Source organism: Heterodontus francisci, chromosome 35 (genome assembly GCF_036365525.1).
Source record: "Heterodontus francisci isolate sHetFra1 chromosome 35, sHetFra1.hap1, whole genome shotgun sequence".
Taxonomy (NCBI): domain Eukaryota; kingdom Metazoa; phylum Chordata; class Chondrichthyes; order Heterodontiformes; family Heterodontidae; genus Heterodontus; species Heterodontus francisci.
The window spans coordinates 22,059,768-22,080,812 of record NC_090405.1 but is presented as its reverse complement, the minus strand read 5'-3'; the positions used below and the strand labels follow the sequence as shown (position 1 = coordinate 22,080,812).

At 44.8% G+C, this 21,045-nt stretch overlaps 2 non-coding genes across 2 annotated transcripts; both read left to right on the top strand.

Moving 5' to 3' along the window:
• Window positions 1-3,249: 3,249 nt before the first annotated feature.
• Window positions 3,250-3,338, top strand: trnar-ucg (transfer RNA arginine (anticodon UCG)). Its single transcript is given in 2 exon segments — window positions 3,250-3,286; window positions 3,303-3,338. It is a non-coding gene; the product is annotated as a tRNA-Arg (tRNA).
• A 9,859-nt stretch (window positions 3,339-13,197) lies between these two features.
• On the top strand, window positions 13,198-13,269 carry trnam-cau (transfer RNA methionine (anticodon CAU)). The gene has a single exon. It is a non-coding gene; the product is annotated as a tRNA-Met (tRNA).
• The last annotated feature ends 7,776 nt before the right edge of the window (window positions 13,270-21,045 follow it).

Sequence of the window (21,045 nt, the reverse complement as noted above, 5' to 3'; positions counted from 1 at the left end):
TGCTGCCTAATATCTAGGCCATGCTGCTGCCCAAGAAAACCAGCGTTCCGGGCACCAAAACCAAGGCAATCTGCCAGGATTTTATCAAATACCCAAAGGTTCTTTTCAGAGCCACCCACAGTATCATTCTTGTAAATCTCCTCTGTACTGTCTCCAAAGCAATTATGTCCTTTCTGTAATGTGATGACCAGAACTGTACGCAATACTCCAGCTGTGGCCAAACCACCGTTTTAAACAGTTCTCGCATTACATCCCTGCTTTTGTCGACCAAGAAAGGAAAGCATTCCATCTGCCTTCTTCACCACTCTATCTACCTATCCTGTCACTTTCAGGGACCTGTGGACATGCACTCCAAAGTCTCTCACTTCTTCTACCCATCTCAATATCTTCCCGTTTATTGTGTATTCCCTTGCTTTGTTTGCCCTCCCCAAATGCATTACCTCACACTTCTCCAGATTGAATTCCATTTGCCACTTTTCCGCCCACTCAATTAATCCATTCATATCATTCTTAAGTCTGCAACCATCCTCCTTACTATCAATTACACGGCCAATTTTTGTGTCATCAGCAAATTTCCCAATCATAGCTCCCACATTTAATTCCAAATAATTAATTTTTTTTTTGAAGAGTTACAGCACTGAAACAGGCCCTTCGGCCCACCGAGTCTGTGCCGACCATCAACCATCCATGTTATACTAATCCTACATTAATTCCATATTCCTACCACATCCCCACCTGTCCCTATATTTCCCTACCACCTACGTAGGGACAATTTATAATGGCCAATTAACCTATCAACCAGCAAGTCTTTGGCATGTGGGAGGAAACTGGAGCACCCAGAGGAAACCCACACAGACACAGGGAGAACTTGCATACTCCACACAGGCAGTACCCAGAATTGAACCCGGGTCGCTGGAGCTGTGAGGCTGCGGTGCTAACCGCTGCGCCACTGTGCTGCTCGTGTGGTAATATACACCACAAACAGCAAGGGACCCAACACTGAGCCCTGTGGAACGCCATTGAAAACCGCTTTCCATTTGCAAAAACATCCGTTGACTACTATCCTTTGTTTCCTGCCACTGAGTCAATGTTGGATCCAACCTGCCACATTCCCCTGTATCCCATGGGCTTTCATTTTATTGACCAGACTGCCATGTGGGACCTTATCAAATGCCTTACTAAAATCCATGTAAACCACATCCACCGCACTATCCTCATCAATGTTCCTTGTTACTTCCTCAAAAAGCTCAATAAAGTTAGTGAGACATGACCTTCCCTAAACAAATCCATGCTGACTATCCCTGATTAATCCATGCCTTTCCAAGTGGTAGTTTATCCTGTCCCTCAGAATTGATTCGAATAATTTACCCACCACTGAGGTCAGACTTACCACATCCTTTTAAAATAATAGTACAACGTTCGCAGAGCTCCAATCCTCCGGCACCTCCCCCATATCCAGTGAGGATTTGAAGATGATCCTCAGCGCATCCACTATTTACTCCCTGGCTTCCTTTAACAACCTCAGATGCAAACCATCTGGCCCTGGTGATTTATTCATTTTCAAGGATGTCAGACTCTCTAGTACTTCCACTCTCATTATGCTTATCGTATCTAATATTTCACACTCCTCTTCTTTTACTACAATGTCTGCATCATCCCTCTCCTTTGTGAAGGCAGAGACAAAAAACTCATTAAGAACCCCGCCCACATCTTCTGGATCCACACAGAAGTTCCCTTGTCCATCTCTGATAGGCCATACCCTTTCCTTAGTTATCCTCTTGCTCTTAATGGACTGATAAAACATCTTTGGGTTTCCTTCAAGTAGTTGTATCCAGTCCACATCCACCAAATCACCTCTCAATTTTGTAAAATTTGCCTTCCCCCAATTTCGAACTTTTACTTTTCGAGCTGCCCTGCCATTACTTAGCTTTACAAACTCATTATTGCTCGTGTAATAAGTGTAATAAGTAGAATAATTTACCAGTTACTCACCGATCAGCTTCTTCCCCTGTATCATGGAGGCTGAAAAGGCAGAAAAGAAAAGAGAGACCAAAGAGCACCTCCTTCCCCTAGTCAGTGAAGTCCCTCACACATCAACTCACAGCTTTACACTCTGTCCAAACAGCACTTTCTAATTAGTAATTATTCATAAATTACACGAACTAAAACATTAGTAACCTGACCGATTACAAGGTAGCTATTTGAGGGTTTTGAAACAAAGAGCTTTTTTCCCTATCCCAAAGGCTCTTTTCAGATCCACCCACAGTATCTGAAAGGGCTGATTACTGTCTGAAGTCTGCTGTACCCACACCTCTGTCTATCCCTCTTCATCGAGAACAACCAGCGTCATCTTCCATTCCTTTCACCATCATGTGTTTAACTCGCTTCTCCTTATAGACAGTCAGATATCAATGTAATAATGAAATGATCTGTGTCAGTGCTGGCCATTTCCCTGTCCTGATTTCAGACCCCACTCTGGACACTTGTTTCCCATTCCAGGACCTTTTTGTATTAATATTCAGCACCACCTGTCAGTCAGAAACTTGTCTCAATGAACCGATCCTTTTACTGAACTTCCAACTGCTGCTGTCTATTTCTCGAGGGAAAGAGCTGCTCACTGTTTAAGGATGTGAGGGGAATGTAACCCGGCTGCTGGTGAGACGGTCCCGTCTTCTCAATCAAAAGCCTTTTATTTTACTACAGTGATTCCCAGATTCCCAGCTGGTCTGTTGAGGATTTTGTTTTCACAGAAATATCTTGTTAAATACAAATCTGATTCCAACATGTCAGTAACAGGACAGAATGGGAACCTTTTAAAAGGATGAAGCAACTATTTCAGTGGCTTCTCACTGTCCCCCTGAAGCCTGTGTGAAGGGGAATTACCAATAGTCTGTAATTTATTACTTCCACACCGAGTTTGAGTTATTTGTCGTCTGAAAGATTGCTGAACGGAGTCTTTTACTGTCAGTTACGGATGAGAAGTTGACAAAAATTGGCAAAATAAAGCTGTTCATAAAATAGCACCAGCAATTTGAGTCGGTAAAAGCAAAATTGTGTTTTCAAAGTTTATTTAAACCGCTACGGGAAAATAGATTTTTATGTACTTTTCCAGTCGATCACTTCTTTTCCAAAGTGAAATTGGCGGCTTTCACAAATTCAAATATTCTGCCAGGTTGACAGGTTCAACCAATGATTTTTTTGTATTTTGTGCTTCGAGATTCTCTGATTGAATCATTCATGTAAGCTAATGGCTGTGTGGCCTAATGGATAAGGTGTCTGATTTCGGTATATTCTATGATGTTATCAGAAGATTGCAGGTTCGAGTCCTGCCACGGTCATTTTGACCCAAAGGGATTATGCAGGGATTTGGGGATTGAGTCGGGGACTGAACAGATTGGAAACCCGACATGGACTTAATGGGGCGCATGGCCTCCTCATGTGCTGTCACTGACTTTATGAGAAGAGGGTGACCAATCAGAAGTGGGCTGGGGTTGCAGCGGGCTCGAACTGCAGGAATTCCAGGTCCCTGAATGACTGAGCTGAAACTGATCAGTTTCACTGCAGGAAACACCGTCTCGGGGGAAATAACATCACAAATAATTCCATTTGACTCATTATTCAATTATAAAACAATGGGCAGATGTGAAGGTGCGATGTTACTTTTCACTGTGAGGGGAGAATCCGCCATCTGGGTAAATCAGCAACTTTATAACATCGTCTGTACGTTTGGAAAAGAAACGATGAAAACTCTCCCCAAAACCCTGGTGCGGTGGAAAGGCTCAATTCAGAGATTGGAATATAACGAGAGCACAACATAAATCATTAACTGATATTTCCGGCATAAAACACACCCCAGCTCCCGTTCCCATGTCACTGCTGTCCCTATGAGGCGGTGGGTGACTCTGAAAAGAGACTTTGTTTTGTGTTTCTGCAGGAAAACCACAAAGATCCTCCCAGGCAGTGAAACTCATCTTCCCAGAATCTCCATACCAGATTGAAACAGAAAACACAAAGACAGTGAGAAAGTTCCAGAGAGTTACTGAGCATTAAAACCAATGAAATAAACCAATTCTAGAGAGATGTTGGTGCAGTTTTTTCAGAGCGATTGTGGGTGGCTCTTAAAAGAGCCGTTGTGTTTCGAGTGTTTTCACTACATGGTGGAGTTTTACTTGGAGTTGATGTACTTGGTCACTCACTTTGTCCCTTCTCACATTCCGAGCGCTTTGTTGGGTGGAAATATTTATTCAGGCAGTTTCAACAGCTCAGAGCCGACATTGAGTCAGAAACCAGAAATGGGAGTACGGGACACAGACAAGGAATTTACGCTGGACCTTTATAAATCTCACTGGTTATAGGCCTCAGTTAGAGCGTTGTGTCTAATTCCATGCTCTACACTTTAGCAGGAATGTCAAGGCCTTAGAGAGGGTGCAGAGGAGATTTACTGGAATGGTATCAGAAATGCAGGAATTCAGCTAATGTGGAAAGTATAGGGGTCTGGGGTGTGTGAAGCTGGGGTCCTTCTTCTTAGAGCAGAATGGCAGTTAATAGTTGTGTTCAACATTGTGAAGAGTTTTTATAAGAATAAAGAAGTTTGACTGCAATTAGACAGAGCCTTGGTGAGATCACACATTATGGGCGGCACAGTGACGCAGTGGTTAGCACCGCAGCCTCACAGCTCCAGCAACCCGGGTTCAATTCTGGGTACTGCCTAGGTGGAGTTTGCAAGTTCTCCCTGTGTCTGTGTGGGTTTTCTCCAGGTGCTCTGGTTTCTTCCCACAAGCCAAAAGACTTGTTGGTAGGTAAATTGGCCATGATAAATTGTCCCTGGTTTAGGTAGGTGGGAGGGAAATATAGGGTCGGTGGGGATGTGGTAGGAATATGGGATTAGTGTAGGATTAGTATAAATGGGTGGTTGTTGGTTGGCACAGACTCGGTGGGCCGAAGGGCCTTTTTCAGTGCTGTATCTCTCTGTGACTCTAGAGATGTGGATGCTCTATCATTGGGTATATCCAAGAGAGAGATCGATAGGTTTTTGGATACTAAGGGAATCAAGGGATCTGTGCTAGTGTGGTCAGATGGAGTTGATGTAGGAAATCAGCTGTGATCTTATTGAATGGCAGAGCTATTTCGATGGGCCGAATGGCCCACTCCTATTTTTTATGTAACGTTCCATTCCTCTCAGGGAATATTTTATTTTCAGAAAGAGAAATACTGCACACACTGGAAATCTGAATAATAACAGAAGATTCTGGAAACACTCAGCAGTTCCAGCAGTATCTGTGGAGAGAGGAAGGTAGGAGCAATGTTTCAGGTCTACAGAAGGGTCACAGAACTGGACCACTAACCCGAGCTTCTCTTCTCCACAGTTGTTTCCGGACTGGCTGAGTGTTTTCAGTATTTTAGGCTTTTTCTTTCTGTATTTCATCCTTTTCCCATTTGACTATTTGCTGTGAAACTTTCAGCGTTGTGCTCAATTCTTGTGTCGTTGTGTTTCCTTTATTTGAAGTAATGTAAATAGTATCCTGAAATGAATTTGCCAAATGGTTGGGCAAATTGTTACAACCAGTTTTTGAGCAAGTTCTCCACATGCACAGTGAAGGATTCCTTCACATTTGCGAAGACCATACAGGACTTGCATATCGATAGCAATGCCGTGTCCATGTGTCATTTGACATTGCTAGCCTATTCACCAATGTACCACTTCAGGAAGCCATAGATATTTGCACTGCAGTGCTATATCATGGTGATCTAGACCCGTCACCATTGTGTGAATCAGTATTCATTGAACTTATGAACTCGGCAACTTGCACAGTTGAGTTCAGTTTTATTGACACCATGTATCGCTGGTGTTGCCATGGGATCCCCTCTCAGCCCAGCTCTCACAAACATCTTTGTTGGATTCCATGACAAACCTGTTTTTAAGGGAATGACACCTAACCTCCGTCCTCTTGCATATTTCCAATATGTAGATGATACGTTTGCTATATTTGAATCCGCAGCTGCATGAAATAATTTCCTTGCACGTCTTCATGGGCTCCATCCTACACTCAAATTCACCTTTAGAATGGAGCAGTCAAATGAGCTCCCTTTCCTTGATGTACTAGTTGAGAAATCTGCTAAGGGGTTTTCTACCACGGTCTACCGCAAACCTACCTTCACTGGTCAATACACGCGTTGGGATTATTACAGTTCCACGCGCTATAAGATTGGTCTTATCGACAACCTCATAAATAGGGCTGAGCCATTTGCTCACCATGCAAGCTTGATGCTGAAATAGGGCGGATCAAAGACATCCTGCATTACAATGGCTACACTGATCAGATCATTTCTATCTGTATATCACACAAACTTAGAAACGGGCTGAAGGACGTCATTTTGAGCCCTGAAAAGTGCCCAGTCTCCCTCAAATTACCCTGGAAAGGTAATATATCCCCAGTATTTGAGTAACAGGTGATGCTCGCTGTTTCCTGCTGTTACTATGCAGGAGCAACAAGTGTGGTGTTCGCCACTAACAGGATGCTGCTGTCAAGCAAAAGAGACATCCTGCCTATCACACAAATAAGTAACGTGATATATGAATTTCAATACCAGTGTGATGCTAATTTTCTAGACCGTACATCCCAAAACTGGCGGATTGTATCAAATAACATGTCCCTTCCGCTGTTCGCAATGGGCCCTACCCAACCAACCCGTGCTTGCAAAACTCAAAACACAGTATCCAACATGAGATGTGATTCAACAATAGGACAACATTTGCTAAATAATTCTCAGTGTGCTAAGAATTACACTGACAACCGATTTAAGACTGTCAGTAGGGCTCGCAGTGTGGTGCATTGGTGTGTACTGTAAGCTACATATATTAATACACAGGGCCCTGTTCTTTGCAGACAGAAAGAACATGCACACACATTGTGCCAGTTTCAGCTAAACAAAATAAGTGACAGCCATTCACTGGCTCATTCCACAGGGCAATGCCTTGACCAATCAGAGTCAAGCTGCCTGGTTTAAATTTCAAACAAAGCTGGGCAGTTATCTGTCAGTTACCATAAACTGATGCATTCTGAATGGCAATGCCTCGCCCAATCAGAGTTCACTTGCCAACCAATCAGCATTCTCTTCTCATACAGAAGAAAGTTGTTGTTTTCCCTTAAATTGGTATTCTTGTGGATTGCCCTGCTGAGTGCAAGACGAAAACAACTGGCTACCAAAGTTTGGACAATGTGTCACTATTTTCACGAAATAATTACTTTTATTTCCAATATAAAAATATAAAGCAATATGAGTGTAACATTTACAGACAAATTCTATTACCTCACATTGCCTGATTCTTTCACACTGACAGACTGTGTGAACTACTGTCCCGATTTTGCAGTTCCCACTTCCAGTTAGCAAATGTCAGCAATCTGTGATACAGTGCAGTTTACAGACCAGACCGTCAATCACAACATGCAATAATTGTTCAGCTTATGTTGGACTGGTGGGATTTCGAAATACTAGGAATTGAGATGAGCTGTTATTGCATTTAATTATTTGTTTCATGGGATGTGGACGTCGCCAGCCAGGCCAGCATTTATTGTCCATCCCTAATTGCCCATGAGAAGGTGGTGGTGAGCTTCCTTCTTGAACCACTGCAGTCCATGTGGGGTAGGTACACCCACAGTGCTATTAGGAAGGGAGTTCCAGGATTTTTACCCAGCGACAGTGAAGGAAGGAATGTCGATATAGTTCCAAGTCAGGATGATGTGTCGCTTGGAGGAGAACTTTCAGGTGGTTGTATTCCCATGCATCTGCTGCCCTTGTCCTTCTAGGCAGTAGAGGATGCAGGTTTGGAAGGTGCTGCCTGAGTAGCCTTGGTGCATTGTTGCTGTGCATCTTGTAGATGGTACACACTGATGCCACTGTACGTCAGTGGTGAAGGGAGTGAATGTTGTGGACGGGGTGCCAATCAAGCGTGTTGCTTTGTCCTGGATGGTGTCGTGCTTCTTGAGTGTTGTTGGAGCTGCACCCATCCAGGCAAGTGGATAGTATTCCATCACACTCCAGACTTGTGCCTTGTAAATGGTGGACAGGCTTGGGGAGTCAGGAGGTGAGTTACTCACCGGATGCTTCCTACCCTCTGACCAGCTCATGTAGTCACACTATTTATAAGGCTACTCCAGTTCAGTTTCTGGTCAATGGGAACCCCCCAGGAAGTTGATAGTGGGGGATTCAGCGATCGTAATGCCGTTGAATGTCAATGGGAGATCGTTAGATTCTCTCTTGTTCGAGATGGTCATTGCCTGGCACTTGTGTGGCGCGAATGTTACTTGCCACTTATCAGCCCAAGCCTGGATATTGTCCAGGTCTTGCTGCATTTCTACATGGACTGCTTCAGTATCTGAGGAGTCGCGAATGGTGCTAAATTTTGCAATCATCAGTGAACATCCCCATTTCTGACCTTATGATTGAAGGAAGGTCACTGATGAAGTAGTGAAGAAGGTTGGGCCGAGGATACTACCCTGAGGAACTCCAGCAGTGATGTCCTGGAGCTGAGATGATTGACCTCCAACAATCACAACCATTTTCCTTTGTGCTGTGCAATTCCAACCAGTGGAGAGTTTTCCTCTTGATTCCCATTGACTCCAGTTTTACTCTGGCTCCTTGATGCCATACTCAGTCAAATGCTACCTTGATGTCAAGGGCAGACACTCTCACCTCACCTCTTGAGTTCAGCTCTTTTGTCCTTGTTTGAACCAAGGCTGTAATGAGGTCAGGAGCTGAATGGCCCTGGCGGAACCCAACTGAGCATCACTGAACAGGTTATTGTGAAGCAAGTGCCCCGTCGATGACATCTTCCATCACTATACTGATGATTGAGAGTAGACTGATGAGGCAGTAATTGGCTGGGTTGGAATTGTCCTGCTATTTGTGTACAGGACATAACTGGGCAATTTTCCACATTGCCGGGTAGATGCCAGTGTTGTACCTGTACTGGAACAGCTTGGCTCGGGGCGCGGCTAGTTCTGGAGCACAGGTCTTCAGTACTATTGCCGGAATATTGTCAGGGCCCGTAGCCTTTGCTGTATCCAGTGCCTTCAGTCGTTTCTTGATATCACGTTGAGTGAATCGAATTGGCTGAAGACTGGCATCTGTGATGCTGGGGACTTCAGAAGGAGGCCGAGATGGATCATCAACCCGGCACTTCTGGCTGCAGATTGTTTCAAATTCTTCATCCTTGTCTTTTGCACTGATGTGCTGGGCTCCCCCATCATTGAGGTTGGGGATATTTGTGGAGCCACCTCCTCCTGTTGGTTGTTTAATTGTCCACCACCATTCATCATTGGATGTGTCAGGGTGTAGATCTGATCCGTTGGTTGTGGGATCACTTAACCCTGTCTATTACATGCTGCTTCTGCTGTTTGGCATGAAAGTAGTCCTGGGCTGTAGCTTCATCAGGCTGACGCTTCATTTCAAGGTATGCCTGGTGCTGCTCCTGGCATGCCCTCCTGCACTCTTCATTGAATTAGGGTTGATCCCCCAGCTTGTTGGTAATGTTAGAGTGGGGGAATATGCCGGGCCATGAGGTTATAGAATGTGGTTGACTACAATTCTTTTGCTGCTAATGGTCCACAGCACCTCATGGATGCCCAGTTATACATTGCTAGATCTGTTCAAAATCTATCCCATTTAGCACAGTGGTAGTGGCACACAACACGATAGAGGGTATCCTCAATGTGAAGACGGGACATCATCTCCACAAGGACTGTGCAGTGGTCACTCCTACCAATACTGTCATGGACTGATGCATCTGCGGCAGGCAGATTGGTGAGGATGAGGTCAAGTATGTTTTTCCCTCTTGTTAGTTCCCTCACCACCTACTGCAGACCCATTCGAGCAGCTATGTCCGTTTGGACTCGGCCAGCATGGTCAGTAGTGGTGCTACCGAGCCACTCATGGTGATGGACATTGAAACCCCCCAGCCAGACTGCATTCTGGACCCTTGCCACCCTCAGTGCTCCCTCCAAGTGGTGTTCATCAGTCTCTCGCTGTCTCTTATAATAAAAACAAGAAATGCTGGAACCACTCAGCAGGTCTGGCAGCATCTGTGGAAAGAGAAACAGAGTTAACGTTTCGGGTCAGTGACCCTTCATCGTTCTGATGAAGGGTCACTGACCCGAAACGTTAACTCTTCGTTCCGATGAAGGGTCACTGACCCGAAACGTTAACTCTTCGTTCCGATGAAGGGTCACTGACCCGAAACGTTAACTCTCCGTTCCGATGAAGGGTCACTGACCCGAAACGTTAACTCTGCTTCTCTTTCCACAGATGCTGCCAGACCTGCTGAGTGGTTCCAGCATTTCTTGTTTTTATTTCAGATTTCCAGCATCCGCAGTATTTTGCTTTTATCTCGCTGTCTCTTGCTGGTTTGCTCAGTACCTTTCTCTGTCTGTTCCTTTCTGAGTCCTGATAATATCTTCCTGGTTTTCTGTGTGTCTTTCTCTGCCTGCCTCATTGTCGGTGCTGTTACTCAGTGTCCTTGTGTCATTGTGCGGTGAGGGTGAGTCCGTCAGCACGTGTGTTGCTGAGTCTGGGATTCTTGAGAAATCCGACTCCAATCCTATTTTGATAAAAACATTGGGGAAATGAACATATTTCACTAACGGGCAGCTGAAATTGTAAACAGCAGTTAGCAGAGTGGCGCAGCGGAAGCGTGCTGGGCCCATAACCCAGAGGTAGATGGATCGAAACCATTCTCTGCTATTTATGCTTCGTAATAATGCAAACAGTTCACTTTCAAAACATCAAGTATTTCCCCATAATAACAAGATGCTTCCAAAGGCACTTTATTGCAATCAGCTTTTTCCTTCCAGTGAACACATCAATCAGCAACAAATCACTTTTGCTCACACGAACACAAGCTGCAAACACGGACCAGCCGAGTCTCTCCCACTTTGTCAACCCCTTCCTGCAGAGCCACCTCTCCACCACCAGATGGTGATGTTGGCCACAATAAAACCAGGACAAATGGTCACAGTGAGGAGACGGTCAGTAACAGAAAATAAAACAATAACAGGGAAAACCTTTACACAACAACAGGGTACATCTTTACACAACAGAAAACATATTTACACAACAGGAAATACCTTTAGATAACAGGGAGAACACAATCATACAAATGCCTTGTTTCTCCATCTCAGTCTCGTTGTCTCTCTCTCTGTCCCTCACTTTTGCTTCCTCACAGTCTATTGGTTTTCTGTGTGTTTTTCTCTCTGTCCCGTTGTCAATGGTGTTACTCAGCATCCTTGTAACATTGTGTAGCCAGGCTGAGCCTCCCAACACCTGTGTTGCTGCAATAAAAACAGAAAATGCTGGAAATGCTCAGTTGGTCTGGCAGCATCTCTGCAGAGAGAAACAGTTAACAGTTCAGGTCTGTTTCCTTAGCTCACATTAACTTTGTTCTCTCTCCACAGATGCTGCCAGACCTGCTGATTATTTCCAGCATTTCTTGTTTTCATTATGGCACAGAGTTCCCTTTTCAAACTGACAGAATTAACCACAATAATGTACTCTGAGATTCAAGTTAAATATCAGCCCAATATTTACACACATTATGAGTTTATAAGTTTCAGTATTAATTCCCATAGTGCATCCTGACATATACATTAGATATAACATAACATAAGAACAGAAGAAATAGGTGCAGGAGTAGGCCATTCGGCCCCTCAAGCCTGCCCTGCCATTCAGTAAGATCATGGCTGATCTGCCCCAGACCTCAACTCCTCTTTCATGCCAGCTCTTCATAGCCCTCAACTCTCCAATATTTCAAAAATCTATTTACATCCTCTTTAAATACTTTCAGTGATTTAGCCTCCAATACTGTCTGGGGTAGAGAATTCCAGACATTCACTCCCCTCTGAGAGAAGAAATTCCTTTGCATCTCAGTTTTAAATGAGTGTCCCCTTATTCTGTAACTATGTCGCCTAGTTTGAGATTCCCCCACTAGTGGAAACATTTTCTCAACACCTACCCTGTTAATAAAAACAAGAAATGCTGGAAATACTCAGCAGGTCTGGCAGCATCTGTAAAGAGAGAAGCAGAGTTAATGTTTCAGGTCAGAGACCCTTCTTCACCCTGTTAAGCCCCCTCAGAATCTTGTACGTTTCAAAAAGATCACCCCTCATTCTTCTAAACACGAATGAATAACCTGTTTAGCCGTTCTTGATAAGTCAACCCCTTCATCTCAGGAATCAGCTGAGTGAATCTCTTTTGAACTCCTCCAATGCCAGTACATCCTTTCTTAAGTCTAAATCTCAAGTGTGATATCAGATTGAGAGAATCTGAAAGATAGTATAACCTGAGATACAAACTGAGAATTCAGTTTAAAACTCCCCCGGATTGTGAAACTAAAAGATACAATAGCAATTTAATTTGTATAGACTGTGCGTTGGATCATATTCCAGCCCTCATACAGTATCAGACTGGATGATACTGTAGCAATTCCATTCGTGCAGACTCAGCTCTACATTACAGAGCAGGGAACATATTTAAACAACCCGGAACACTTTTACACAAGACGGATCATATTTACACAACTGAGAAGATCTTTACCCAACAGGGAACCATTTTACACAATAACAGAGAACATCTTTACACAACAGCGAATACAGTAACACAACAGAGAACATATTACACAGCAGGAAATATCTTTAAAAGAACACAGGGAACATCTTTACACAACAGAGAACACAATTACATAAATCATGAGTCTTTCGCTGTCTCTTGCTGGTTTGCTCAGGACCTTTGTCTGTTCCCTTCTGGGTCCTGATAATCTCTTCCTGGTTTTCTGTGTGTCTTTCTCTGTCTGTTCCCTTATGGGTCCTGATAATCTCTTCCTGGTTTTCTGTGTGTCTTTCTCTGTCTGTTCCTTTCTGGGTCCTGATAATCTCTTCCTGGTTTTCTGTGTGTCTTTCTCTGTCTGTTCCTTTCTGGGTCCTGATAATATCTTCCTGGTTTTCTGTGTGTCTTTCTCTGCCTGCCTCATTGTCGGTGCTGTTACTCAGTGTCCTTGTGTCGTTGTGCAGTGAGGGTGAGTCTGTCAGCACGTGTGTTGCTGAGTCCGGGATTCTTGAGAAATCCGACCACAATCCTATTTTGATAAAAACATTGGGGAAATGAACATATTTCACTAACAGGCAGCTAAAATTTAAAACAGCAGTTAGCAGAGTGGCGCAGCGGAAGCGTGCTGGGCCCATAACCCAGAGGTCGATGGATCGAAACCATTCTCTGCTATTTATGTTTGGTGGGAAGACAAACAGTTCACTTTCAAAATATCAAGTGTTTCCCCATAAAAGCAAGACGCGCTCGATTGCAATCAGCTTTTTCCTTCGAGTGAACACATCAATCAGTAACAGATCACTTTTGCTCACACGAACACAAACTGCAAACACGGACCAGCCGAGTCTCTCCCACTTTGTCAACCCCTTCCTGCAGAGTCTCCTGTCCACCACCAGATGGTGATGTTGGCCACAATAAAACCAGGGCAAATGGTCACAGTGAGGAGACGGTCAGTAACAGAAAATAAAACAATAACAGGGAAAACCTTTACACAACAACAGGGTACATCTTTACACAACAGAAAACATATTTACACAACAGGAAATACCTTTAGACAACAGGGAGAGTACAATCATACAAATGCCTTGTTTCTCCATCTCAGTTTCGTTGTCTGTCTCTCTCTCTCCGTTCCTCACTTTTGCTTCCTCACAGTCTATTCGTTTTCTGTGTGTTTTTCTCTCTGTCCCGTTGTCGATGGTGTCACTCAGCGTCCTTGTAACATTGCGTAGCCAGGCTGAGCCTCCCAACACCTGTGTTACAGAACATAGAACATAGAACAGTACAGCACAGTACAGGCCCTTCGGCCCATGATGATGTGCCGAACCTTTAACCTACTCTAAGATCAAAACTACCTACATACCCTTCATTCTACTATCATCCATGTACCTATCCAAGAGACGCTTAAATGTCCCTAATGTATCTGCTTCTACTACCACCGCTGGCAGTGCATTCCATGCACCCACCACTCTCTTGTGTGAAGAACCTACCTCTGACATCTCCCCGAAACCTTCCTCCATCACCTTAAAATTATGCCCCCTGGTGATAGCCCTTTCCACCCTGGGAAAAAGTCTCTGGCTATCCACTCTATCTATGCCTCTCATCATCTTGTACCCCTCTATCAAGTCACCTCTCATCCTTCTTCGTTCCAATGAGAAAAGTCCCAGCTCCCTCAATCTTTCTTTGTAAGACATGCCCTCCAGTCCAGGCAGCATCCTGATAAATCTCCTCTGCACCCTCTCTAAAGCTTCCACATCCTTCCTATAATGAGACGACCAGAACTGAACACAATATTCCAAGTGTGGTCTAACCAGGGCTTTATAGAGCTGCAGCATAACCTCGCGGCTCTTAAACTCAATCCCCCTGTTAATGAAAGCCAACACACCATACGCCTTCTTAACAACCCTATCAACTTGGGTGGCAACTTTGAGCGATCTATGGACATGGGCCCCAAGATCCCTCTGTTCCTCCACACTACCAAGAATCCTGTCTTTTCGCCTGTATTCTGCATTCAAATTCAACCCTCCAAAATGAATCACTTCACACTTTTCCAGGTTGAACTCCATCTGCCACTTCTCAGCCCAGCTCTGCATCCTGTCAATGTCCTGTTGCAACCTACAACAGCCTTCCACACTATCCACAACTCCAGCAACCTTCGTGTCATCGGCAAACTTGCTAACCCAGACTTCCACTTCCTCATCCAAGTCATTTATAAAAATCACAAAGAGCAGAGGTCCCAGAACAGATCCCTGCGGAACACCACTGGTCACCGAGCTCCAGGCTGAATACTTTCCATCTACTACCACCCTCTGTCTTCTGTGGGCCAGCCAATTCTGTATCCAGACAGCCAACTTTCCCTGTATCCCATGCCTCCTTACTTTCTGAATGAGCCTACCATGGGGAACCTTATCAAACGCCTTGCTGAAATCCATATACACCACATCCACTGCTCTTCCTTCATCAATGTGTTTTGTCACATCTTCAAAGAATGTAATAAGGCTTGTGAGGCATGACCTGCCCCTCACAAAGCCATGCTGACTGTCTCTAATCAAACTATGCTTTTCCAACTAATCATAAATCCTGTCTCTCAGAATCCTCTCCAATAATTTGCCCACTACCTACGTAAGACTGACTGGTCTATAATTCCCAGGGTTATCCCTATTCCCTTTCTTGAACAAGGGAATAACATTTGCCACCCTCCAATCATCTGGTACTACTCCAGTGGACAGTGAGGACGCAAAGATCATCGCCAAAGGCGCGGCAATCTCTTCCCTCACTTCCCTTAATATCCTTGGGTATATCCCGTCTGGCCCCAGGGACTTATCTGTCCTCATGTCTTTCAAAATTTCCAGCACATCCTCCCTCTTAACATCAACCTGTTCGAGCATATCAGCCTGTTTCACGCTGTCCTCACAAACGACCAGGTCCCTCTCACTAGTGAATACTGAAGCAAAGTATTCATTTAGGACCTCCCCTACCTCCTCCGACTCCAGGCACAAGTTCCCTCCACTATCCTTGATCGGCCCTACCCTCACTCTGGCCATCCTCTTGTTCCTCACATAAGTGTAGAATGCATTGGGATTTTCCTTAATCCTACCCGCCAAGACTTTTTCATGTCCCCTTCTAGCTCTCCTAAGTCAATTCTTCAGTTCCTTCCTGGCTACCTTGTAACCCTCTAGAGCCCTGTCTGATCCTTGCTTCCTCAACCTTAAGTAAGCTTCCTTCTTCCTCTTGACTAGCTGTTCCACATTTCTTGTCATCCAAGGTTCCTTCACCCTACCATCCCTTCCTTGCCTCATCGGGACAAACCTATCCAGCTGTCGCAGCAAGTGCTCCCTGAACAACCTCCACATTTCTGTCGTGCATTTCCCTGAGAACATCTGTTCCCAATTTATGCACCCCAGTTCCTGCCTAATAGCATTGTAATTCCCCCTCCCCCAATTAAATATTTTCCCATCCCATCTGCTCCTGTCCCTCTCCATGACGATAGTAAAGGTCAGGGAGTTGTGATCACTATCACCGAAATGCTCTCCCACCGAGAGATCTGCCACCTGGCCTTGTTCGTTGCCAATCACCAAATCCAACATAGCTTCCCCTCTAGTCAGCCTATCTACATATTGAGTCAGGAAACCTTCCTGGACACACCTGACAAAAACTGCTCCATCCAAACTATTTGCACTAAGGAGGTTCCAATCAATATTAGGGAAGTTGAAGTCACCCATGACAACAACCCTGTTACTTCTGCACCTTTCCAAAATCTGCCTCCCAATCTGTTCCTCCGTGTCTCTGTTGCTATTGGGGGGTCTATAGAAAACTCCCAATAAAGTGACTGCTCCTTTCCTGTTTCTGACTTCCACCCATAATGACTCAGTGGACAAACCCTCCTCGATGACCTCCCTTTCTGCAGCTGTGATACTATCCCTGATTAACAATGCCACTCCCCCACTTCTTTTACCTCCCTCCCTATTCCTTTTGAAACATCTAAACCCCAGAACATCCAACATCCATTCCTGCCCCTGTGATCTCCAAGTGTCCGTAATGGCCACAACATCGTAGCTCGAAGTACTGATCCATGCTCTAAGTTCATCACCCTTATTCCTGACACTTCTTGCATTAAAATAGACACACTTCAACCCATCATACTGGCTGAAACTTTGCCCTGTCAACTGTCTAACCTTCCTCACAGACTCTCTGCACTCAGTATCTGCCTGATCAACAGCTACCCCATCCACTGATCCATAGCTCCGGTTCCCATCCCCCTGCCAAACTAGTTTAAACCCTCCCGAAGAGCTCTAGCAAACCTCCCGCCCAGGATATTGGTGCCCCTCCAGTTCAGATGTAACCCGTCCTTCTTGTACAGGTCCCACCTTCCCCAGAAGGTATCCCAATGATCCACATAACTGAAGCCCTCCCTGCTACACCAGCTCTGTAGCCACGTGTTCAGCTGCACTCGCTCTCTGTTTCTAGCCTCACTAGCACGTGGCACCGGTATCAATCCTGAGATTACTACTCTGCTCGTCCTGCCTTTTAGCTTCCAACCTAACTCCTATATTCGCTTTTCAGGTCCTCATCCCTTTTCCCAGCTATGTAATTGGTACCGATATGTACCACGACTTCTGGCTGCTCCCCCTCCCCCTTAAGAATCCTGTAGACTCGATCTGAGACATCCCTGACCCTGGCACCCAGGAGGCAACATACCATCCGGGAGTCTCGTTCGCGACCACAGTATCTCCTGTCTGTTCCTCTAACCATTGAATCTCCTATCACTATCGCTCTCCTATTCTCCACCCTTCCCTTCTGAGCCGCAGAGCCAGGCTCAGTGGGAGAGACCTGGCCGCTGTGGCTTTCCCCTGGTAGGTCCCCCCCCCCAACCGTATCCAAAACGGTATACTTATTATTGAGGGGAACGGCCACAGGGGATCCCTGCACTGTGCGCCTATTCCCTTTCCCTCCCCTGACGGTCACCCAGCTACCTTTATCCTGTGACTTAGGTGTCAGTACTTCCCTATAACTGCTCTCTATCATCCCCTCTGCCTCCCGCATGATCCGAAGTTCATCCAGCTCCAGCTCCAGTTCCCTAACGCGCTCTGTGAGGAGCTGGAGTTGGGTGCACTTCTCACAGGTGAAGTCAGCAGGGACACAAGTGGTGACCCTTACCTCCCACATCCTGCAAGAGGAGCATGCAACTGCCCTAGCTTCCATCCCCTCTGCTCGAAATTGACAACAGAGAATAAAAAAATATAAAGGAAAACCTTACCTTACCAAACCCTCCACACAAGAGTCCTTTTTTTTGGTTGGAGGAGGAGGATGGGTGGGAGACACTACACGTGTAGTGTTTCGGGTTTAGCCACTGCCCGAATATATAAGTTCACTTACCCAGCAGTCCCCGTGTCCGCGTCCGCCGAATCGCCAGGTAAGTACCTTATAGTGAAACGTACCTTCCTGGCTGCCCCCTGGCTCGCACGATCACCGCTACTGCTGATCACAATCATACAAATGCCTTGTTTCTCCATCTCAGTCTCGTTGTCTCTCTCTCTGTCCCTCACTTTTGCTTCCTCACAGTCTATTGGTTTTCTGTGTGTTTTTCTCTCTGTCCCGTTGTCAATGGTGTTACTCAGCATCCTTGTAACATTGTGTAGCCAGGCTGAGCCTCCCAACACCTGTGTTGCTGCAATAAAAACAGAAAATGCTGGAAATGCACAGTAGGTCTGGCAGCATCTGTGCAGAGAGAAACAGTTAACAGTTCAGGTCTGTTTCCTCAGCTCACATTAACTTTGTTTCTCTCTCCACAGATGCTGCCAGACCTGCCGACTATTTCAAGCATTTTCTGTTTATGTTTCAGATTTCCAGCATCTGCAGTATTTTGCTTTTGTACGTGTGTTGCTATGTCTGGGACTGTTTGAGTGCAATGCTATTGCTTTATAAACAGCGTTGAAACAAACATTTATCTCGCTAACACACAGCACAAATACACAGCTGGATATAAACAGCAGCCTGCAGCAGAGGGTGCAGTGGAAGTTTATTAACACAAATAATTCACCAACACTATATTTACTGCTATCCACAATCACACCACCCTTCATCTTAACACGTTTTATTCTTCATTGACATCAACTTCTTGCTTCCAATAAACACTTCAATTTGGAACACAGCTTCCAAATCACCTTTATTCACAAACCCGAACACAAGCTGCAAATGCTGCAAACACACACCAGCCCAGACTTTCCCCTTTCTGTCAACCCATTCCTGCATCACTGCCTCTCCACCAACAGTTGCTGCTAGAATCATACAATCATAGAATGGCTAAAGCACAGAAGGAGGCCATTCGGCCTGACGAACCCATGCTGGCTCTCTGCTAAAGCAACTCACCTCGTCTCACTCCCCAGTCAGTTCAATTTCGGTGGTGGGAAAACTTCTCGAAAGAATAATTCGGGACAAAATTAATAGTCCCATGGACAAATGTGGGTTAATTCCGGAAAGACAGCATGGATTTCTTAAGGGAAAATCATGTTTAACTGTCCTGCTGGAGTTTTTTGATGAGGTAACAGAGAGGGATGATGAGGGCAATGCTGTTGATGTGGTGTACATGGACTTTCAAAAGGTCTGACAGCATCTGAAAGGTCACTGACCTGAAACATTAACTCTGTTTCTCTCTCCACAGATGCTGCCAGACCTGCTGAGTATTTCCAGCACTTTTTGTTTATATTTCAGATTTCTAGCATCTGCAGTATTTTGCTTTTATTGACTTTCAAAAGGAGTTTGATACAGTGCAACACAACAGACTTGTGAGCAAAGTTATAACTCATGGAATAAAAGGGACAGTAGTAACATGGATATGGAATTGGCTGAGTGACAGGAAACAAAGAGTAGTGAGCAATGGATGTTCTTCGGGCTGGAGGAAGGTTTGTAGTGGAGTTCCCCAGGAGTCAGTGTTGGGACCCTTGCCTTTCCTGATATATATTAATGACCGAGACCTTGGTGTACAGGGCAGAATTTCAAAGTTTATGGATGATACGAAAATTGGAAGCATTGTGAACTGTAAGGATGATAGTGTAGAACTTCAAAAGGACATAGACAAGTTGGTGGAATGGGAGGACAGATGACAGGTGAAGTTCAATGCAGAGAAATGTGAATTGATTCATTTTGGTCAGAAGAACATGGAGTGACAATATAGAATAAAGGGTACAATTCTAAAGGGGGTGCAGGAGCAGAGGGACCTGGGGGTATAAGTCATTGGTTGAGAGAGCGGTTAATAAAGCATACAGTATCCTCGGCTTTAGTAATAGAGGCATAGAATACAAGAACAAGGAGGTCATGTTGAACTTGTATAAGACACTAGCCTCAGCTGAAGTACTGCGTCCAGTTCTGGGTGCCACACTTTAGGAAAGATGTGAAGGCATTGGAGAGATTATGGAAAAGATTCATGAGAATGGTTCCAGGGATGAGGAACTTCAGTTATGAAGATAGATTGGAGAAGTTAGGACTGTTTTCCTTGGAGAAAAGAAGGCTAAGAGGAGATTTCATAGTGGTATTCAAAATGATGAGGGGTGTGGACAGAGTGGATAGGGAGAAACTGTTCCCACTTGTGAAAGGATCGAGAACGGGAGGGCACAGATTTAAAGTAATTGGTAAAAGAAGCAAAAGCGACATGAGGAAAAACTTTTTCACGCAGCGAGTGGTTAAAGTATGAACTGCCTGAGAATGTGATGGAGGCAGGTTTATTTGAAGCATTCATAGGGGAATTAGACTGTTAAATGAAAAGGAAGAATGTGCAGGATTATGGGGAGAAGACGGGGAAGTGACATGAGGTGAATTGCTCATTTGGAGAGTCAGTGCAGACACGATGGGCCAAATGGCCTCCTTCTGTGCAGTAACAATTCTGTGTTTCCAATATTCAAGTCATTTATATATATGGTGGTCCTGACACTGACCCTTGTGGACATCACTGTCCACCATCTTCCATTCTGAAAAACAACCAAATACCACAACTCGCTTTTCTTGATATTTCATACATTTTTTAATCTAAGCAGATACTGACCCTCCTATTCCAGGAGCCTCAGTTTTGTTACCCAGCCTTTTATGTGGTAGTTTGTCAAACGCTTTCTGAAAATCCATATAGACAACATCCATTGCTTTCCCTTCATCAACCTTTTCTGTTATTTCATCAAAAAAATCAGTTATTTATTAATAGATGCAGCACTGAAACAGGCCCTTCGGCCCACCAAGTCTCTGCCAACCAACAACCACCCATTTATACTAATCCAACATTATTCCCATATTCCCGACCACATCCCCCACCACCTACCTCCACAGGGGGCAATTCACAATAGTCAATTTACCAATCAATCTGCAAGTCTTTGGCTGTGCGAGGAAACACACGCAGTTACAGGGAGAACTCAAACTGCGCACAGACATTAGCCAGAACTGAACACGGGTCGCTGGAGCTGTGAGGCT